We start from the raw sequence: 16,708 nt of genomic DNA, 5'->3' as shown, positions 1-16,708 counted from the left end.
TATTACCGGAGGGAAAACCCTATTGGCACCAGGGCTGACTGTTCCGGTCCGTTTAACCCCTATCCTGGGGACCCCTGCGGTCTGAGAGCCGCATTACTACTGGATTTCCCCTCCCCGGGAACCCCAGCTTCTTTATGCCTATCGGAGGGAAACCCTCCCAGCACCCGGTCTACTGGAGGTCCCCTCCCCGGGAACCCCAGCTTCTTTATGCCTATCGGAGGGAAACCCTCCCGACACCCGGACGGCCTGAAAATCACTGACCACCCCGTCAGCGACCGACTTCGCGAAACCCGACATTCCCCAGCTATCCGCTTCCGCGGCGAGAACCGGGGTTACCCCTCAGAATAAGACGGTACATGAGCAGTGGTGTACGTTTAAGGATCTACTGTATAGCCTTCAAGAAAAATTTATTCCTATGAAGAAAAAAAGGGGTAAGGGTAAGAACAGTCAGCCATGGCTCAGTAAAACTATAAAGGATAGTATTCGGCTGAAGGCAAGGGCATATAAGGTAGCCAGAGATAGTGGGAGGGTAGAGGATTGGGAAGCATTTAAAGGTCAGCAAAAAATAACTAAGAGATTAATTAAGACGGGGAAAATAGACTATGAAAGGAATTTAGCGAACAACATAAAAGCTAATAGTAAGAGTTTTTATAGCTATATAAAAAGAAAAAGGGTGGCTAAGGTGAACGTTGGTCCATTGGAGGGTGAGACTGGAGAGTTGTTGGTGGGGAACATGGAAATGGCAAAGGCATTAAACGAGTATTTTGTATCAGTCTTCACCATAGAAGACACAAAAAATATTCCAACGCTGGATAAACAGGGGGCGGTAGGAATGGAGGAGCTAAATACTATTAAGATCACCAAGGAGGTGGTATTAGGGAAATTAATGAGACTGAAGGAGGATAAATCCCCTGGGCCTGATGGATTACATCCAAGGGTCTTGAGGGAGATAGCGGTGGGGATTGTGGATGCATTGGTGATAATTTTCCAAAACTCCCTGGAGGCAGGAACGGTCCCAGTGGATTGGAAAATGGCCAATGTAACACCTATATTTAAAAAAGGAAGTAAACAGAAGGCGGGTAACTATAGACCGGTTAGTCTAACATCGGTGGTGGGTAAAATGTTAGAGACAATTATTAAAGAAACACTAGCGGGGCACTTGGATAAACATGACTTCATCGGACAGAACCAGCATGGTTTTGTGAAGGGGAAATCCTGTTTAACGAATCTGCTCGAATTCTTTGAGGAAGTAACAACCCGGGTGGATAAAGGGGAACCGGTGGATGTGGTATACTTGGACTTCCAAAAGGCTTTTGACAAGGTGCCACATAAGAGACTATTGCTAAAAATAAAGAGTTATGGGATTGGGGGTAATATATTAGCATGGGTGGAGGATTGGCTAACAAATAGGAAGCAGAGAGTGGGGATAAATGGTTCTTACTCGGGATGGCAACCGGTAACTAGCGGGGTTCCGCAAGGGTCGGTGCTGGGACCCCAGTTGTTCACAATTTATATAAATGATTTGGAGGAGGGAACCAAGTGTAATATATCAAAATTTGCGGACGATACAAAAATGGGAGGAAAAGTAGGGGATGAGGAGGATAGGAAGAGTCTGCAAAAGGATATAGATAAGCTAGGTGAGTGGGCAACAACTTGGCAGATGAAATTTAATACTGATAAATGTGAAGTCATTCACTTTGGGGAAAAAAATGATAGGGCAAGTTATTTTCTAAATGAGGAGGAGCTGCGTTGTAATGCAACGCAAAGGGATCTAGGGGTATTAGTACATGAATCACTAAAAGTCAGTATGCAGGTGCAGCAAGCAATCAGGAAGGCCAATGGAGTTTTGGCCTTTATTGCTAAGGGGATTGAGTATAAAAACACGGAGGTCTTGCTGCAGCTGTACACAGTATTAGTGAGACCACATTTGGAATACTGTGTACAGTTCTGGGGTCCATACTTAAGGAAGGATGTACTAGCCCTGGAGGCAGTGCAGCGAAGGTTTACAAGATTAATTCCTGCAATGAGGGGATTGACATATGAGGAAAGGTTAAGTAAGCTGGAACTCTACTCTTTGGAGTTTAGAAGAATGAGAGGCGATCTCATTGAAACATATAAGATCGTGAGGGGCCTTGATCGGGTGGATGCACCGAGGATGTTCCCAATGATCGGGGAAACTAGAACTAGGGGACATAGTTGCAGAATAAGGGGGGGCTCATTTAAAACTGAGATGAGGAAGAACTTCTTCACCCAGAGGGTGGTTAATTTATGGAATTCACTGCCCCAGGGAGCAGTGGAAGCAGAAACGTTAAATATATTTAAGTCTAAAATAGATGGTTTTTTAGCTGCCGAGGGGATAAGGGGCTACGGGGAGAGGGCAGGGATATGGACCTAGGTATGGTTAGTATAGTAAGACCTGAGTGATCTCCTGGACAAGTGTCGATCGCCTGGATTGGGGTCGGAGAGGAATTTCCCGGATTTTTTTCCCGAATTGGACCTGGGTTTTTATCCGGTTTTTTGTCTCACGCAGGAGATCACGCGGTTCTTGGGGTGGAGAGGGGTGATAGCGGTATAAAGGGGAGGGTAGTGTCTTGTGTTCTGTGTCTTGTGTCTACTGTTTGTGGGTAAGTGTGTCTGTTTAGTGTTCAGCCATGAGCGAATGGCGGTGCGGGCTCGACGGACCTGGTGGTCTACTCTCGCACCTACTTTCTATGTTTCTATGTTTCTATGTTTCAGCCCATAGCTGGTTCCCTCGTCAGTCCTCGCGAATCATCCGGCAGGAAGCCTCTGGAACAAGAGACACAAACAGGTAAGAAAGACAAACTTACCTGAAGTTTAAACTTACCCGCAGGAGGAGCTCTGCTGATCCAAACGGTCGCCTGCACCAATGCGTCTGATGTAATAACGCACGTGCGGCTGTACAGGTTTCTTCACGTAGTCACTCACGTGACTCCGATGTAAAATTGGACTACGGTAATTATGGTGTGGGTTGCTATTTAGAATAATCAGAAAACTGACTGGAACAGTTAATCAAATTACAAATCTTTGTGGTGTGATTATGCTCAATACGATTCTTTTGTGCTTGTTTTGTTCCCCAGGTGTGGTAGCGATATCATAATCAATCTGAGGAGGTATATTTTATCATTGATATCAACAATGAATCTAAACAGTTCTATTAATATAGAATGATGTGCATGTTAGTAGAATCCAACAGAGGATTCATTGTAGGAAGGAACTGCAGATGCCGGTTAAAACCAAAGGTAGACTTGACCCGAAAGGTCGCCCATTCCTTCTCTCTAGAGATGCTGCCTGTCCCGCTGTGTTACTCCAGCATTTTGTGTCTATTTTCGGATTAAAACCAGCATCTGCAGTTCCTTCCTACACAAGACAAAAACAATATTTGTTTAGTTTAGTTTAAAGATACAGCGCAGAAAAAGGCCCTTTGGCCCACCACGTCCACACCGACCAGCGATCCCTGCACACTAACACTATCCTTCACACACTAGGGACAAGTTACAATTTACAGAAGCCCATTCGCCTCCAAACCCACACGCCATTGTAGTGTTGGAGGAAACCGGAGATCCCGGAGAAAACCCACGCGGTCACAGGGAGAACATACAAACTCCTACGGACAGCACCCGTAGTCGGGGTCAAACCCGGGTCTCTGGCGCTGTGAGGCAGCAGCTCTACCATTGAGCCACCGTGCTGCCCATAGAGATAGTATATTTGTATTGATGCAGATGTTTACAGTTTAGTTTATTGTCAAGTGTACCGAGCTTTTGTTGTGTGCTAACTAGTCCGCAGAAAGATAATACATGATTACAATCAAGCCATTTACAGTGTATGTATACATGATAAGAGGGTAATGTTTAGTGCAAGGTGAAGACAGCAAAGTCTGATCAAGATGGTTATTGCAAATATTTCACATTTCAATATTTGAGTGCCTTTGATATTCAATCTAATAATCTTAGACCCTATTTAGATAATTTAACAAAGAGTAACAAATGGCTTTGGCTTGTCAGTGCTTTTAAGAATAGGGCGGTGGCACCTGGAACAAACTGCCAGGGTTATTGGTGGTAGCAAATATGATTGTGGAGGTTAAGAGGCTTTTAGATGTGTTCATGGATATGCAGACTGGTCCTTGGCTATGCTGGAGGCCTTGCCAAGGTAGTATGAGGTGTATATGGAGTCAATGGAAGGGAGGTTGGTTTGTGTGATGGTTGAAGTTCAAGTTCAAATGTATTGTCACATGCACCCATTAAGGTCTAGTGATATTTGAGTTATCATACAGCCATACAAGTAAAAAAGAACACAATACACAATAAAGTTTCACATAAACATCCACCACAGTGGAATCCCCATTCCTCACTGTGATGGAAGGCAATAAAGTTCAGTCATCTTCCTCCTTTGTTCACCCGCGATGTTCGGGGTTTTAAACCCTCATCAATGCCTCTGCCGACGGTCCGCTGTTCAAGCCCTCTCGTCGGGTTGATGAGAACTCCAGCGTCGGAGCGGATCGGAACACTCTGCGGCAATTCTCTGCAATTTCTTGTGGTCTTGGATGGAGTAGTTCCCAAACCAAACAGTGATACATCTCATCATGCTGCGAATGGAGGGATATGGATCACGTGCCGGCAGTGGAGATTAGTTTAGCTTGGCATCATGTTCAGCATGGACATTGCGGGCTGAAGGGCCTGTTCCTGTGCTGTACTGCTCTGTGAACTTAAATAACATTTCATTCATAATACTGCAAAAAAAAGCCATAATTCGCGAAATCTCATCGAAAAAGAACAACTTGCTTAACAAGAATGGTGTGCGTCATTGAAACTCTTGTAACCTTTCCAGTCAAGTCATTGTTAATCTGTAAACATGTTTGATCCAGACCTTGGGTGCTGTCTGTGTGGAGTCTGCTCGTGCTCCCTGTGGCTGCGTGGATTTCCTCCGGGTGCCCCGGTTTCCTCCCACATCATAAAGACGTGCGGGTTAGTAGGTTAATTGGTCTTCTGTATACTGCACCTGGTGTGTAGGGAATGGACACAAAAGTGGGATAACATAGAACTAGTGTGAATGGGTGATCGCTGGTCGGTATGGACTTGATGGGCCAAAGAGCCTGTTTCCATGCTGTATCTCTGAACTAAAACTAACCTAGACTTAATAAAGTCTTCTGAATGTTGTGTCATTCCCTTGTGAAGTGGAATTCCAGCATTAAAATAATACCCTGTGAACTGTTGATGGTAAATTAACTCCCCAACATAATCTGTAGAATTTTCAATATGCTTCATAAATTTAAAAAATTGTTCTTTTGATTGTATTGGCCTGTGTGGTATTAAGAAATTGTAACATTAAATGAATAAGAAAACTACACATAAACAAAAGATATCATATCGGCAAAGTCATTGGGTATTTTTAAAGCAGAGTTGATAGGTTCTTCATTAGTACGAGTGTCAGGGGTTATGGGGAGAAGGCAGGAGAATGGGTTTGGGAGGGAGAGATAAACATGGGCAAAAATCCTGGGGGAGGGGGGGTGTTCCCTCCATGTTTTATGATGTGGGGGACAATCCCCCCCCCCCCCTGTTTTGTGACCTAGGCCCCAGGTCGGCTCGCCTGCCCCAGGTCTGGCTGTAGCGGCCAGGTCGCCTGCGTGCCCCGGGACTGGCTACAATTCCCAGGTCGCGGAAACTAATTGAACAAAAATATACGACTGCGAGCCGGATGATTTTGCGCTACGGGCCGCATCCGGCCCCTGGGCCGTAGGTTGCCGGCCTCTGTCCTGGATGCTAGGCCTCATTGTGTCTTCCCCCCATGTTTGGAAAGCGATTTCCACCCATGATTCAGGCATGATAAAACGGCGGAGTAGACGAGATGGGCTGAATGGCCTAATTATGCTCCTATAACTTATGAGCTTATGAACATATGAAGCAACTTGGTACAGAACTATGGAACCAATATTTCAACAATACAGGCATAAGAATGTAGAGACTGAAAACGCTCTCACATGTTTTCTAGTGTTTTGTTTTCCTGCATGAAAGATAAACAATGTTAATGTTACAATTTTGTCGATAATTGGTCACCCATCAACTTGAGAAGATGAGTATAGATCAGGAGCAATGTTCCAAGACACTGACCTTCCTGCCAGTGCTGTTTTAATTACTGCATTTAATACCTCACTATTTTGGGTGAATTCTCTTAGATTTTGTAACGTGCTTTAGAAGACATAAGGTCATATGGTCATAGGTGATAGGAGTAGTATTAGGCCATTCGGCCCATCAAGTCTACTCCGCCATTCAATCATGGCTGATCTATTTCTCCCTCCTATCCTCATTCTCCTGCCTTCTCCCCATAACCCCTGACACCTGCACTAATCAAGAATGAGTGAATTAAGAATCAAGTGAGTGCTCTTTTCTTTTTTTTTGTCTGATATACGATCTTTTTGCCAGCTTTAATTCCCATTTCGTGGTTTGTTTTCGTTTTAGAGATACAGCATGGAAACAGGCCCTTCGGCCCATCGATCATTTGTTCACACTAGTTCTATGTTATCCCACTTTCTCATCCACTCCCTACACACTGGGGCCAATTTTTACAGAGGGACAATTAACCTACAAACCTGCATGTCTTTGGGATGTGGGATGAAACCGGAGCACCAGGAGGAAACCCATGCAGTCACACGGAGAACATGCAAACTCCACACAGACAGCACCCTTAATGGGGTTTCAGATTTTTGTCATTCGTTTAGTTTAATCTATTATATTCATGTGTACAAGTCATGGTGCAGTGAAAAGTTTTATTGCTGTGTACTATCCAGTCAGTGAAAAGACTACATGATTACAATCGAGCCGTCCACAGTGTACAGGATAAAGAGAATTACGTTTAGTGTAAGATATAGTCCAGTAAAGTCCAATGAAATATAGTTTGAAGGTCTCCAATGAGGTTGATAGGAGGTCATGACCGCTCTCTAGCTGGTGATAGGATGGTTCAGCTGTGGAAGAAACAGTCCGTGAATCTGGAGGTGTGCGTTTTCACACTTCTGTACCTCTTACCTTATGGGAGAGGGGAGAAGAGGGAGTGACCAGGCTGAGACTGGTCCTTGGTTATGTTGCTGGCCTTGCCGAGGCAGCGTGAAGTGCAGATGGAGTAGATGGAAGGGATGTTGGTTTGCGTGATGGATCGGTCTGTGTCCACCACCCTCTGACTCCATTCCCCACCACTCTCCCACCCAATGAGGAGGTTGGATCAGCGGTAATCAACGGAGAACTCAAAGAGCTGAAACTTGCAGATTTTCGAGGCAAATACCTTGTCTTTTTTTTCTACCCATTTGATTTTACATTTGTTTGTCCCACTGAGATAATAGCTTCCAGTCTGAAGAAGGGTCTCGACCCGATACGCCACCCATTCCTTCTCTCCAGAGATGCTGCCTGTCCCGCTGAGTTACTCCAGCATTTTGTGTCTCTCTCCCATCTACACTAGTCTCACCTGCCTGCATTTGGCCCATTTCCTTCTAATCCTTTCCTATCCTATGCTGTCCATATGTTTCTTGAACGTTGCGATAGTTCCAGCCTCAACTACCTCCTCCAGCAGCTCATTCCATATACCCACTGCTCTTTGCCCCTTAGGTTCCTGGTAAATCTTTCCCCCTTCACCTTAAACCCATGTCATGAACTCTCAATTAATCTCTCCAGAGATGCTGCCTGATCCGCTGAGTTACTCCAGCATTTTGTGGCTTCCTTCGATTTAAACCAGCATCTGCAGTTCCTTCCTACACAACAGTAACAAAATATATGGATTCAGATCGATTAATACTGAGGTCGTGGCCTGCTCTGTTGATGCCCAGTTTACGCATTTGGCATGGATAAATACACTAAGAAAACAAGGTTTTCACACCTAATTATGGTGTGTATTTGGAGGACCAGGAGTATCAAGAAGTACAAATGCATGGTTCCTTGAAGGTCGAGTCGCAGGTAGATAAGGTGGTCAAAAAGGCTTTTGGCACATTGGCCTTTATCAGTCAGAGTATTGAGTATAGAAGTTGGGAGGTCATGTTGCAGTTGTATAAGACGTTGGTGAGACCACATTTAGAATATTGTGTTCAGTTCTGGGCGCCATGTTATAGGAAAGATATTGTCAAGCTTGAAAGGGTTCAGAAAAGATTTACGAGGATGTTGCCAGGACTAGAGGGTGTGAGCTATAGGGAAAGGTTGAGTAGGCTGGGTCTCTATTCCATGGACTGCAGGAGGATGAGGGGAGATCTTATAGAGGTGTACAAAATCATGAGAGGAATAGATCGGGTAGATGCACAGAGTCTCTTGCCCAGAGTAGGGGAATCGAGGACCACAGGATATCGGTTCAAGGTGAAGGGGGAAAGATTTAATAGGAATCCGAGGGGTAACTTTTTATGCTGGAGAAACTCAGCGGGTGAGGCAGCATCTATGGTGGGTGTATGGAACAAGCTGGCAGAGGAGGTCGTTGACTGGATGATGGACTGGACTATCCAATCATTTAAGAAACAGTTGGACAGGTACATGGATAGGACAGGTTTGGAGGAATATGGACCAAACAACAGACAGGTGGGACTAGTGTCACTGGGACGTTGTTGGCCGGTGTGGGCAAGTTGTTTCCACACTGTATCACTCTATGACTCTGTGACTGAGGGCATACACTTGGAGGCCTTTTTGTTATTGATGAAAAAGGTGTACTGAGACAAATAACAATGAGTGATCTTTGGTGGGCTAGTCAGTAGATGAAACACTTCGATTGGTCCAGTATACTGATACGCATGGTGAGGTTTGCCCAGCGGGTTGGTAACCTGGCATTGATACACTAATTCCAGATCCAGCAGGAAAACGGAAATATTTTGAGAGAGAACGTTAAATCACTGTTTTTAACCAACTTGTCTGAAACGATAAACTGACCTAATGTGAACACAAAAGAGGAGGTTGGAATGCTTTCTCACAACATACTCTTATGTTATGGATGATTTCAACATGCAGATAGACTGGGAAAATCAGGTTGGTACTGGACCCCAAGAAAGGGAGATTGTGGAGTGCCTCCTTGATGGATTCTTAGAGCAGCTTGTACTGGAGCCTACACGGGGGAAGGCAATTCTGGATTTAATGTTGTGTCATGAACCGGATTTGATAAAGGAACTTGAGGTTAATGAGCCATTAGGAGGTAGTGACCATAATATGGTCAGGTTTAATCTACAATTGGAGAGGGAGAAGGGTAGATCGGAGGTGTCAGTGTTACAGTTGAATAAAGGGGACTATGGAGCCATGAGGGAGGAGCTGGCCAAAGTTGACTGGAAAGATACACTAGCAGGGATGACAGTGGAACAACAATGGCAGGTATTTCTGGGAATAATACAGAAGGTGCAGGATCAGTTCATTCCAAAGAGGAAGAAAGATTCCAAGGGGAGTAAGGGGCGACCGTGGCTGACAAGGGAAGTCAGGGACAGTATAAAAATATATGAGAAGAAGTATAACATAGAAAAGATGAGCGGGAAGCAAGAGGATTGGGTAATGTTTAAAGAGCAACAGAAGATAACTAAAAAGGCAATATGGGGAGAAAAGATGAGTATGCAGGTAAGCTAGCCAAGAATATAAAGAAGTAAAGATAGTAAAAGCTTCATTAGATAAGTGAAGAGGAAAAATTAGTTAAGACCAAAGTTGGACCCTCGAAGACTGGAAAAGGTGAATTTATTATGGGGAACAAGGAAATGGCAGATGAGTTGAACAGGTACTTTGGATCCGTCTTCACTAAGGAGGACACAAACAATCTTCCTGATGTACTAGTGGCCAGAGGATCTGGGGTGACGGAGGAACTGAAGGAAATCCACATTAGGCAGTAAATGGCGTTGGGTAGACTGATGGGACTGAAGCCTGATAAATCCACAGGGCTTGATGGTCTGCATCCCAGGGTACTTAAGGAAGTGGCTCTAGAAATCGTGGATGCATTGGTGATCATTTTCCAATGTTCTATAGATTCAGGATCAGTTCCTGTGGATTGGAGGGTAGCTAATGTTATCCCACTTTTTATGAAAGGCGGGAGAGAGAAATCACGGAATTATAGACCAGTTAGCCTGACATCGGTGGTGGGGAAGGTGCTGGAGTCAATTATAAAAGATGAACATTTTAATGATTTTTTGGACATTTGGATAGCAGTTACAGGATTGGTCCAAGTCAGCTTGGATTCACGAAAGGGAAATCATGTTTGACTAATCTTTTGGAATTTTTTTAGGATGTAATTAGGAAAATGGACAAGGGAGAGCCAGTGAATGTAGTGTACCTGGACTTTCAGAAAGCCTTTGATAAGGTCCCACATAGGAGATTAGTGGGAAATATTAGGGCACATGATATTGGGGGTAGAGTGCTGACATGGATAGAAAATTAGTTGGCTGATAGGAAACAAAGAGTAGGGATTAGAATGGCAGGCAGTGACTAGGGGGGTACCGCAAGGCTCGGTGCTGGGACCGCAGCTATTTACAATATACATCAATGATTTGGATGAAGGGATTCAAAGTAACATTAGCAAATTTGCAGATGACACAAAGCTGGGTGGCAGTGTGAACTGTGAGGATGATGCTATGAGAATGCAGGGTGACTTGGACAGGTTGGGTGAGTGGGCAGATGCATGGCAGATGCAGTTTAATGTGGATAAATGTGAGGTTATCCACTTTGGTAGCAAAAACAGGAAGGCAGAATATTGTCTAAATGGTGTCAAGTTGGGAAAAGGGGAAGTACAACGGGATCTGGGGGTTCTTGTTCATCAGTCTATGAAAGTAAGCATGCAGGTTCAGCAGGCAGTGAAGAAAGCGAATGGCATGTTGGACTTCATAACACGAGGAGTCGAGTATAGGAGCAAAGAGGTCCTTCTGCAGTTATACAGAGCCCTAGTGAGACCACACCTGGAGTATTGTGTGCAGTTTTGGTCCTCTAATTTGAGGAAGGACATTCTTGCTATTGAGGGAGTGCAGTGTAGGTTCACAAGGTGAATTCCCAGGATGGCAGGACTGTCATATGCTGAGAGAATGGAGAGGCTGGGCTTGTATACTCTGGAATTTAGAAGGATGAGAGGGTATCTCATTGAAACATATAAGATTATTAAGGGTTTGGACACGCTAGAGGCAGGAAACATGTTCCCGATGTTGGGGGAGTCCAGAACCAGGGGCCACAATTTAAGAATAAGGGATAAGCCATTTAGAACGGAGATGAGGAAACACTTTTTCACACAGAGAGATGTGAGTCTGTGGAATTCTCTGCTTCAGAGGGTGGTGGAGGCAGGTTCTCTGGATACCTTCAAGAGAGAGCTAGATAGGGCTCTTAAAGATAGCGGAGTCATGGGGATATGGGGAGAAGGCCGGAACTGATTGGGGATGATCAGCCATGATCACAGTGAATGTTGTTGCTGGCTGGAAGGGCTAAATGGCCTGCTCCTGCACCTATTGCCTATTGTCTATTGTCGTTGCTTCAACAAGGCAGCTGGCAACTGCTCAATATATGGACATTATGCACTGACTAGACTGTGGAGATACAGTGCGAAAACAAGCCTTTCGGTCCACCAGTCCGCTCCGACCAGCCTTCACCACTTACACGAGCACTATCCTACATACTAGGGGCAATCTACAACTTTTACTGAAGCCAATTAACCTACAAACCTGTGCGTCTATGGAATGTTAAATGAAATTGGAGCACGCGGTCACTGGGAGAATGTGCAAACTCTGTAAAGACAGCACCCATAGTCAGGATGGAACCCCGGTCTCTGGCGCTGTAAGGCAGCAACCGCACCATCGTGCCACCTGCCTTACGTTGGGCCCACATCATCTTTGGGTTCAAGGACTCTCAGTTGCCAGATGTTTAAGAAAGAACTGCAGATGCTGGAAAAATCGAAGGTAGACAAAAATGCTGGAGAAACTCAGCGGGTGAGGCAGCATCTATGGAGCGAAGGAATAGTGCACGTTTCGGGTCGAAACACTTCTTCAGACTGATGTCGGGGGTGGGGGCGGGAAAAAGAAAGGAAGAGGCGGAGACAGTGGGCTGTGGGAGAGCTGGGAAGGGGAGGGGAAGGAGGGCGAAAGCAAGGACTACCTGGAATTAGAGAAGTCAATGTTCATACCGCTGGGATGAGTCATTTGCTGTGGTGGAAGTGGCTGTCAAAGTCTCTATTTATGGATCGACAGTAATTGCCTTTGATAAGGTGGCGGTGAGTCACTGCACTAAACCACTGCAGTGCTAACACAATATTAATAGCTAGGAATCGGGAAGGAATTTGACCCAGAGGCACTGAACTTGTGCTAAATCTTTAGACTTTAGACTTCAGAAGTTAACAATACAGTGCAGAAACAGGACCCTCGACCCACCGAGTCCGCACCGACCAGCAATTACCCTCTACACTAACCTACACACACTGGGGTACAACTTTTTTATAACTTTTACAATTTACCAAAGCCAATTAACCTACAATACCAGTATGTCTTTGGAGTGTGGGAGGAAACTGGAGCACCAGGAGAAAACCCACTCAGGTCACGGGGAGAACGTACAAACTCTGCACAGACGGCACCCATGGTCACACAAAGGGCGGTGTTGGTTTTCACATAAAGGGTGGAGGGTGTATGGAACAAGCTGCCAGAGAAGGTAGTTGAGGCAGGGACCATCCCAACATTTAAGAAACAGTTAGACTGATACATGGATAGGACAGGTTTGGAGGGATATGGACCAAGCGCAGGCAGGTGGGACTCGTGTAGCTGGGACATGTTGGCCGGTGTGGGCAAGTTGGGCCGAAGGGCCTGTTTCCACACTGTTTCACACTATGACTCTGTCAGGATCGAACCAAGATCCCTGGTGTTGTAAGGCAGCAACTCTACCATTGTGCCACTGTGCTGCCATGAATCTATGCAGGTGAACTTCATAGCACTAATGATTAATCCAAAGATAGACACAAAAAGCTGGAGTAACTAAGCAGGCAGCATCCCTGGAGAGAAGATATGGGTGACGTTTCGGGTCGAGACTCTTCTTCAGACCCAGTCTGGGCCAAAACCATCTACACTATTCCTACACTGGTTTATTCACAAACTACTTCATCTGTTTTTTCTCAGAGGGGCGGTAGTGCTCGAAGGATTGGGAAGTGATGTCTTCACCCACTGTGCGATTATGTATTTTCAATCCCCATACACAATTTGTTTATCAAATGTTGTAGATACAGCGCAGAAACAGGCCCTTCAGCCCACCGAGTCCGTACTGACCAGCGATCCCCGCACATTATCACTATCCTACACAAGGGACACTTTTAACATATACTAAACCAAGTGGGACCCGTTGGGTCCCTGTCACATGGGAGGCCTGGTCCCCCAACACAACGCGTTCCCCCAACACAATATTCCACCACTCACCCAAAGCCCCCACGGGAGGCCTGGTCCCCCAATGCAACCCGTTCCCCAAAGCAATATTCCACCACTTACCCGTTCCTCAACGCAACCCGTTCCCCCAAAGCAATATTCCACCACTCACCCATAGCCCCCAACTGCGCAGGTGCGGCTCATTCCCCCTCATCCCCCAGCACTCCCTCCCCCTCGTCTTCACCTTCCTTCTTTTTAAACAAAAAAAATCTATTTCCCTTGCCCTGCTACTGCCCGTCACAATGTTTCAAGTGAGAGGACTCAGTGTCCTGTCTCGAGATCCCATTTTGATGTCATTGTGGGGTGGAGCACTGCTGACGGGCAGTTTATTTAAATTAGACCCTATTGTGACATCATAACTGTTAACTGCTACTGCAAGTTCAAGTGATTTTTCTCAAACTGGATTTTGTAAAGTTTTAAATGTGAATAACTTGCAAAATATACCATCAATCTGAACGAAACTTTATACAGGACGAGAGTTTCAGGATGAGAGTTTTAGTAATATATAGCTAGATACCAAGCCTTTTAACCTACAAACCTGTACGTTTTTGGAGTGTGGGAGGAAACAAAGTTCTCGGTGAAAACCCATGCAGGTTACAGGGAGAACGTACAAACACTGTACAGATGGCACCCTTAGTCGGGATCGAGCCAGGGTCTCTGGTGCTGTGAAGCAGCAACTCTACCACTCTGTCACCGTGCTTCACCTAGAGGCAGAGGAGATTTGTTTACCTTGGCACCATGTTCGGCATGGACAATTTGTTTATCAAATGCTGGTTACCCCATGTCAGAAAGGATGTGGAGACTGTGGAAGAGGGTGCAGAAGAGGTTTATCAAAATGCTGAAGATAGACACAAAAAGCTGGAGTAACTCAGCTGGACAGGCAGCATCTCTGGAGAGAAGGAATGGATGACGTTTACGATACGATACGATAAAACTTTATTCATCCCCGGAGGAAAATTGGTCTGCCAACAATCACAACACACAAGGTGCATGAAAACTTGAAATTAAAAGTGAAAACAAAAAGAAATAGACAAACGACTGTTGGCTGGCTGCTGTGTGCACAGCGCCTTCACCGGAACGAACGAACGAACGCAGACTAGAGTGCCCCCCCCTCCCTACTTTGCTCTCCCACCGTCCCACACGGCGGTCCCCCCACCCTGGGTCCCCATTGTCTGCCCCTCCCCCCGCACGCTCATCGACCGCTGATCACCGAACGATCGCGAGGCCCCACCGCCGCCGAGGTTCCCGCCACTGCCGAGGCTCATGCTGCCACCGAGGCTCCTGCTGCCACCGAGGCTCCTGCTGCCACTGAGGCCCCACCACTGCCAGGGCTCCTGTTGCCATCGAGCCTCACACTGCCGCCAGGGCACCTGCTGCCACCGCCGAGGCTGCCATCGTCGCCACTGCTGAGGCTCCTTCGGCCCAGCCAGGCCTCGCCGCCCGGCTTCACTGCAGTCCACTGGGAGGTCTGTGGGGCGAGTCGGGCCTACCGTGGCGCGTTCCGGTAGGCGGTGCAGTTGTTCGACGGTGGACAGTCCCTCGGCTGCACGCGGCTCCCCGTTTCTTCAGAATGCTGCCTGCATTAAAGGCTGTTAGCTACAGTGAGAGGTTGGACAAACATGGATGGTTTTCCCTGCAACTTCGGAGGTTGAAGGGGGACCTGTTCGAAGTTTATGAAATTATACGGGGCACGGAACGAGTAGAAAGTTAGAACCTTTTTTTCCAGTCAACGACTACAGAGCACGGATTTAAGGGGCAAGGTTTAATGAAGATGTACGGGGCATGTTTATTACCCAGAGGATGGTGGGTCGTGTAAAGTGCTGCCAGGGCTGGTGTTGGAAGCTGATAAGAAAGTTATGTGGAAGTGGCTATTACACAGACACATAGATATGCTGGGAATGAGGGGACTGGATCAAGTGTAGACAGATGAGAATATTTGATTTAGTTTAATTTAAAGATACAGATAATTTAAAGAAAACGGGCCCTTCGGCCACCGAGTCCGTACCGAGCAGCGATCCCCGCACATTAACACTGTCCTACACAAGGGACAATGTTTACATTTATACCAAGCCAATTACTGACAAACCTGTACGTCTTTGGAGTGTGGGAGAAAACCGAAGTTCTCGGAGAAAACCCACGCAGGTCACAGGGAGAACGTTCGAACTCCATGCAGACAGCGCCTGAAGTCAGAATCAAACCCAAGTCCCTGGCGCTGTGAGGCAGCAACTCTACCACTGGGCCACCATGCTGCCCTCTTGGTATCATGCTCAGCATAGACACTGTGGGCCGAAGGGCTTTCTCCTTTGTGGTACTTTTCTATGTAGAGACTCCCAAAGTTTTATAAGCAATACGCAGGATATTTGTTGGTGTTGATATTGCAGAGTAATTCAGACCACTCGTTGGGAAGTGGCTGGATTGATTACTTGATTACTAGGGCAAACCTGACTCTGTTTTATAGACACACAAACTGCAAAACCGTTGAAAGTTCTGCAACTTCAGGGACATTAAATTCGTCTTCTCTCACGACGGGTTATAAGCTGTTTTGTCCAGTTGAAGGATGGCACAGGCGGTGATGGCGAAAGTGGAAAGAATATTCATATTCATATTTCTAGGTGCTATCCACATCAATCCTCATGATTGCAATTATGTGCAAGTCCTTCATTTAGTTTAGAGACACATAGTGGAAACAGGCCCTTCGGCCCACGGGTTCCGCGCCGACCAGCGATCCCCGCACATTAACACTATCCTACACCTACTAGGGACAATGTTTACATTTACTAAGCCAATTGACTTACAAACCTGTATGTCTTTGTAGTGTGGGAGGAAACCGAAGATCTGGGAGAAAACCCACGCAGGTCACGGGGAGAGCGTACAAACTCCGTATCGTCGAGATCGAACCCGGATCACCGGCGCTGCGTTCGCTGTAAGGCAGCAACTCTACCGCTGCGCCACCGTGACCGCCCTGATTTCTTTTGTCAAGTAAGAGCTTACATCTGGACACCATGGATTATTTCAGAGCAAAGTACCCATTTTATGGCCCAAAGTGCTGGTATAACTCAGCAAGTCCGGCAGCACCTCTCTCAGCGCCAGAGTCCCCGGTTCGATCCTGACCTTGGGTGCTGTCTGTGTGGAGTTTGAACTTTCTTCCTGTGACAATGTGGGTTTCCTCCGGGTGCTCCAGTTTCTTTAGACTTTGGACTTTAGAGATACAGCGTGGAAACAGGCTCTTCTGCCCTGACCAGCTGACCAGCGATCATCCCATACACTCGCACTATCCTACACACACTAGGTACAGATTACAATTATACTGAAGCTCATTAACCT

General features: G+C 46.2%; 1 pseudogene; it reads left to right on the top strand.

Moving 5' to 3' along the window:
• Positions 1-207: 207 nt before the first annotated feature.
• LOC116978091 lies at positions 208-8,865 on the top strand (annotated as a pseudogene).
• The last annotated feature ends 7,843 nt before the right edge of the window (positions 8,866-16,708 follow it).

This window comes from Amblyraja radiata, chromosome 10 (genome assembly GCF_010909765.2).
Source record: "Amblyraja radiata isolate CabotCenter1 chromosome 10, sAmbRad1.1.pri, whole genome shotgun sequence".
Classification (NCBI taxonomy): domain Eukaryota; kingdom Metazoa; phylum Chordata; class Chondrichthyes; order Rajiformes; family Rajidae; genus Amblyraja; species Amblyraja radiata.
Note: the sequence above shows the minus strand (reverse complement) of the source record. Positions and strands in the feature narration are given on the sequence as shown.